This window comes from Lycium ferocissimum, chromosome 8 (genome assembly GCF_029784015.1).
Source record: "Lycium ferocissimum isolate CSIRO_LF1 chromosome 8, AGI_CSIRO_Lferr_CH_V1, whole genome shotgun sequence".
Lineage (NCBI taxonomy): Eukaryota > Viridiplantae > Streptophyta > Magnoliopsida > Solanales > Solanaceae > Lycium > Lycium ferocissimum.
Genome location: NC_081349.1, coordinates 26,138,267 through 26,144,123, shown reverse-complemented (window position 1 = coordinate 26,144,123; position 5,857 = coordinate 26,138,267). Strand labels below are relative to the sequence as shown.

The 5,857-nt window shown below is 38.1% G+C and overlaps 1 pseudogene; it reads left to right on the top strand.

The window, feature by feature from the left end:
* Window positions 1-6: 6 nt before the first annotated feature.
* LOC132067732 (putative late blight resistance protein homolog R1B-16) lies at window positions 7-3,608 on the top strand (annotated as a pseudogene).
* Window positions 3,609-5,857: the final 2,249 nt, after the last annotated feature.

Here is a 5,857-nt window from a genome sequence, read left to right as displayed (position 1 = left end):
GGACAAATGGATTAGGATTTCTAAATTGTTTCTTAGGCAAATTGGAAGAGCTGTTAAGTTCTAAGCTCGATTCAGTTGTCGATTTAAAGCATCAAATTGAATCAGTCAAGAAGGGCTTATTGTGTCTAAGATCGTTGTATGATCATTACACAGAAAGGTTCAATGAAGTTTATAGTCTGATAGCAAGTGTTACTGAAGTGGCATACAAGGCAGAGTATATCATTGACTCGTGCTTGACCTTTTCTCATCCACTCTGGTACAAAGTTCTTTTGATTTCTGAAGTTGTTGAGAATATTAAGCTTGTAAACAAAGTTGTTAGTCAGACTTGCAAAAGAAAGAAGATCGATGAGGCAGTGCCCGAAGTTGCAAAGACCTCCACTAATCTTTTGCCGTCTTTACCCACCAATATTCCAAGAGAAAATGAAGAAATTGAGGGATATCAAGATGTGATGAACGCACTAAAGAAGCAGCTACTGGAAGGATCACCTCAGCTAGATGTTATCTCATTGGTCGGCATGCCTGGAATCGGTAAGACTACTCTTGCTGAGAAGATTTATAATGATTCAATAGTCACATCTCACTTTGATGTCCGTGCTCAGTGTCGTGTGACTCAAGTATATTCATGGAGAGATTTGTTGCTTACCATATTGAATGGTGTACTTGAGCCTGTTGATCGTAATAAAAAGAAGATGGCATATTAGCTGATGAGCTCCATCAATTCTTGTTGACCAAGAGATTCTTAGTTCTCATTGATGATGTGTGGGACAATGACGTGTGGGACAACTTCCATATGTGCTTTAAAGATGCTCGGAATGGGAGTAGAATTATCCTAACAACTCAGCTGAGAAACATTGCTGATCATGCTAAATGTGAAAGTGAACCCTATCATCTTCGCTTATTCAGTGATGATGAGAGCTGGACATTATTACAGAAAGAGGTGTTTCAAGGGGAGAATTGTCCACCTGAACTTGTTGATGTGGGATTTCGAATAGCAAAATGTTGTGGAGGGTTGCCTCTCTCCATTGTATTAGTTGCTGGCGTTCTGAAAGAGAAAAAGAAGAAAGAAGAATTGTGGAAAGAAATAGAAGAACGTCTAGGTTCGCGGAATATTGGTAGCTTGGAAGAGAGCATATCTATGATTGGATTCAGTTACAAGAATTTACCTAACCAGCTGAAGCCTTGTTTTATCTATTTCAGCGGCTTTTTGAAGGGCAAGGATATTCATGTCTCAAAATTGACTCGGCTTTGGATAGCGGAGGGGTTTGTAGAAGCAAATACAGAAAAAGGACCTGAAGATGCTGCACAAGGTTTTTTGGAAGATCTTATTAGTAGAAATTTAGTGATGGATGTGGAGAAGAAACACAATGGCAAGCTGAAAACATGCCGCATCCATGATCTATCGCATAAATTCTGCTTGGATATGGCCAAACAGGAGGATTTCTTCCTCCGTATCAATAGGTATAACTGTACAGATCTACACTAGTGTCGTTCTATTATTTTAATCCTAACTCTCGTTTTCCTTGTTTTTCTTTAATCAGATTCAGTGAAGAGGATAACTTTCCTGAAAAGCCTAAGGAATACCGGTTGTTTGTTCACTCTTATGAGGATCAGATTGATCTATGGCAGCCATCTCGCTCAAATGTTCGCTCTTTACTATTTAACGTGATTAATCCGGGTAACTTTTCATGGCCACGTGATATCTCCTTCATCTTTGACAGCTTCAAACTTGTTAAAGTGTTGGATTTGGAATCCTTTAACATTGGTGGTACTTTCCCCAGCGAAATACAATCTTTAATACATTTGAGGTACTTTGCCGCTCAAACTAGTGCAAACTCAATTCCTTCATCTATAGCTAAGCTTTGGAATCTTGAAACTTTTGTGGTTAGAGGATTGGGAGTAGAGGTGATGTTACCTAGTTCACTTCTGAAGATGGTTAAATTGAGGCATATACATGTAAAGCATCGTGCTTCATTTAGTTTACATGAGAACATGGAAAAATCTCTTGCTAATTCTCAATTAGATAATTTGGAAACATTTTCCACTCCACGCCTCTCTCATGGCGAAGATACAGAGATGATGTTGAAAAAGATGCCAAATTTGAGAAAGCTGAGTTGCACATTTTTGGGAACTTTTGGTTATTCAAAGATACTGAAGCGGAGGTCTGTTCTTTTCCCCAGATTAGAGTTCCTAAGTCACCTCGAATCCCTCAAGATTGTTTCCAACAGTTGTCCAGCTAAACTTCCACATGTCTTCAATTTCCCCTCAAGACTAAGAGAATTGACTTTGTCAAAGTTTCGTCTACCTTGGAACCAAATCTCGACCATTGCAGAACTGCCTAACTTGCAGATTCTAAAGTTACTTCTCAGAGCCTTTGAAGGGAACGAATGGGAAGTGAGAGATTCACAGTTCCCAAAACTGAAATACCTAGAGTTGGACGACATTAATGTTGCACAGTGGACTATCTCTGAGGATGTTTTTCCTATGCTTGAACATTTGGTTTTAACGAAATGTAAAAAGCTTAAGGAAATCCCTTCTCATTTTGATGACGCTATATCTCTAAGAAGAATTCAAGTAAACTGGTGCAGCTGGGCTGTTGCGAATTCAGCCCATGAAATTCAAAGAAGGCAGCACAAAGACATGCTAAATGATGCTTTCACTGTTACAATACACCCTCTAGATTGGGCTAGATGATCATCTCCTTGACTCTTATCTGGTATGTGCTTGCCGTGTTCATCTGAATACATTTTCCACACATTCGTTCTCTTTTACACAAGAACATGTTCTACGTGTTACTATTATACAGTCAAAAGTTCTAGTTCTGAGAATGCAATCCAGCATATATAAGCAAAGTTTTTAAACTGCATGTTTACAGGCAACAGAGGACACCTTTTGATCGGTCTTCTGACTGAATTGCGAAGAATCAGCTCTGGAGCAAAGTGTTTATGATTATAATCGACTGAAGCTTGGCACAGAACACAAATGCAACTGTTTCTCAATGAAATAGAAAGAATGACAATAATAACTTCGGAGATATTTCAAGGTTTATCAAATGGAAGTGACAAGGTAACCTGGACAGCTCAAGGCAAAGGTGTTTTCACTCACTTACAGAAGGGGATCAAATCCCTCTTGCCTTTGGAGACAGATCAGGAAAAACAATGCTCTTCAAAACGTATTATGCTTTTCTTGGTTGGTGGCTCATGAATCCTGTTTGACTCGAGATAACCTGCACAAAAAGGGCTTCCAGTTAAGTAAGCTGGGTGATGCCAAAACATCTTGTGTACTGTCAACTATTTGGGAAGAAGAGGAATCAAGAAGGAACAGAAAAAGGTGTGGAGCACAATATCGACATGCATTTGGTGAACACTTTGGAAAGAAGGGAGCAAAAGATGTTTCGGTTATAAAGATCAAAGCTGACTTCTTTTTTCTTTCTTTATTTTTTTGGGTGTAACAGCCGCTTGTAAATGATGCTGAACCGCTTCTAGATTTTGTTAGTTCTCTGCATAGCTAGAAGAGAACATACTTTGCCTTTTGGATGTAACATCACAGCACCATTTTAGTGCTTCTTTACATCAATAAATTTTCACTTACCATTTCGGAAAAAAAAAAAGAAAAAATCAAATTTCACTGAGCATGTTTTGTATTAGTAGCTTCGCAAGCTTATTTGAACGAAGTGAAGTTAATTATTCTGTTCCACCAACTAGACCAGTTCTGCGGAATAAAACACGACAGTCATCACTCATCAGGCAATTGTCCCAAGCTTATTTGTCAACCTAATATTTTATCCCTAGCCTAACCTGTTATGTTTTTTGGTCAAATGAAAATTTGAAAACTGATATCACGAATTTGTTTCTGTTCAGTGTTCTAAACTTTGCTCTAAAACTGGTAAATTGTCAGGTTTCTACTATTATCATCTCAGCTCTGCTGTAAACTGAAAAATCTTTTAGCGCTGAAGAAGAAGCTTCAGCAGTAGAAGACATGCATCAGAAGTTGCGCCAAATCTTTATTCATGGTAAACACTATGTTAGGACAATTGAGTAATTTAGCTGATCATAATCTTAAACACAATATTGTACCTGGACCTGGTTCCTCTCACATTTAAGACAAGTATACTCGAATTTGAAGCTGCGACTAACGATGAGGGGAAAAAGAATCTCAATGTATGGTCCGCGAAACTGCTCCTTAAGTTGATCAAGATGTTGATCACTCGGATCTTGCCGACTACTAAATTGGAGAATTCTGATGTTGTCTTACATAAACTCCTCAATAGTATCATCCCTCCCCTCTAAGTGGAGACAAGGGAACATAATGGCCCACCATCACCGGGAGTCGCAAAGCCCCGAGCACCTACCATCATAAGGCACATGTTCGCAAAAAAGGTAACATGTCGAGACTCTCTTCGCCGGGATGTCAGCAAGTTAGGAAGCTCTAAGGTTTTTTAGTATTCGATGGGGTCGCTTTTCAAGCATGAATAGAACGAACTGAAGGGGTTCTCCAACCTAGAGAGGTGTGAATATCTTTTTGATGAATGTGGTATCAAGGTTCTATGGATTGTTTTGTAACAACACGATTACGATGCTTGCTCCAAATGGAAGTTTCTCTTTTGCATCCGCTATAGTTGCTGACATCGTTGTTCCTTTATTGCTAGCTAATTCCCTAGTTCGACATGAACTAATCTATACTCATTCAGCAAAATCTTTATATAGCAGGCTTCGCCACTTGGGCAACCTTCTAATACAACTTTTTCGCATGCAGAGGCTACAATTAGTATCCCTTGTAACAAATCTTGATTGAAAAGATTAGTATGGTTGTTATTAACAAATTCCCCAAAACATGGATACATCACTTCAATCTTCACCAATGATCCTTAGTTATACATTTTTTACGTGGTTATGCCTTCATTCCCATATATCTCAAATCCATTTTTTTTACCGTACAACCATCCTTCTGAAATAGTAAAAACATCATCCTCACCATTTTGACTTAATTGCTATTGTGTTAATCATCTAGATCTATAGAAGTGGTTAAACAAACAAAAAATGTAAACTGCAGTTTACTGGGCAGCTACTAATAACAATAATCTCAAATTTCCAATAGTTCAAAAATATTCCAAGAAACAAAAGATGAGCTCTTGCTCATAAAGTCAAGTTTCATCACAAATCACTGTTGACATTTATTCGATCACTTCAATTCTTGCTGAAAATCCTCAACAAAAAATCCAGCTGGCAGGTCCTCTTCCATCTTTTGCTTGCAAGACTGAATGAAACGTCCACCAAGAAAAATGGATAGGAAAATTTCGTTTCAATTCTTTTATTGCAAATCTCCTTCCTTACCAGAAAATTCACGAGATATATGAAGGGTATATTGAACACTCTGCAGACATGGTGCAATACTCATAAAAACTTGAACAAATCTTAGCACTCAGATTCAAGAATAAATCAGATTTTTTTTTTTTTTTTTTTTTTAATTTCTTTCAATAAGAGCAGATAACTGAAATAAGTATAACAGGTAAAATGTTTTCTGGTGTAAAAGGAAAATGAATGAGTGGAAATATACTCAGATGAACACTCTGAGAACATACTAGATAAGGGTCAAGGAGATGATCCTCTAGTCCAATCTGGAGGGTGTATAATAACTGTGAATGCATCATTTGACATGTCTTCGTGCTGCGCTCTTTGAGTTTCCATGGCTGAATTGGCAACAGACCAGCTGCACCAATTTACTTCAATTCTTCTTAGAGATATAGCGTAATCAAATGGAGAAGGGATTTCCTTAAGCTGCTTACATTTCGTTAAGACCAAATGTTCAAGCATAGGGAAAAAATCCCCGGGGGACAGACCACTGCAATATTGAGACGTCC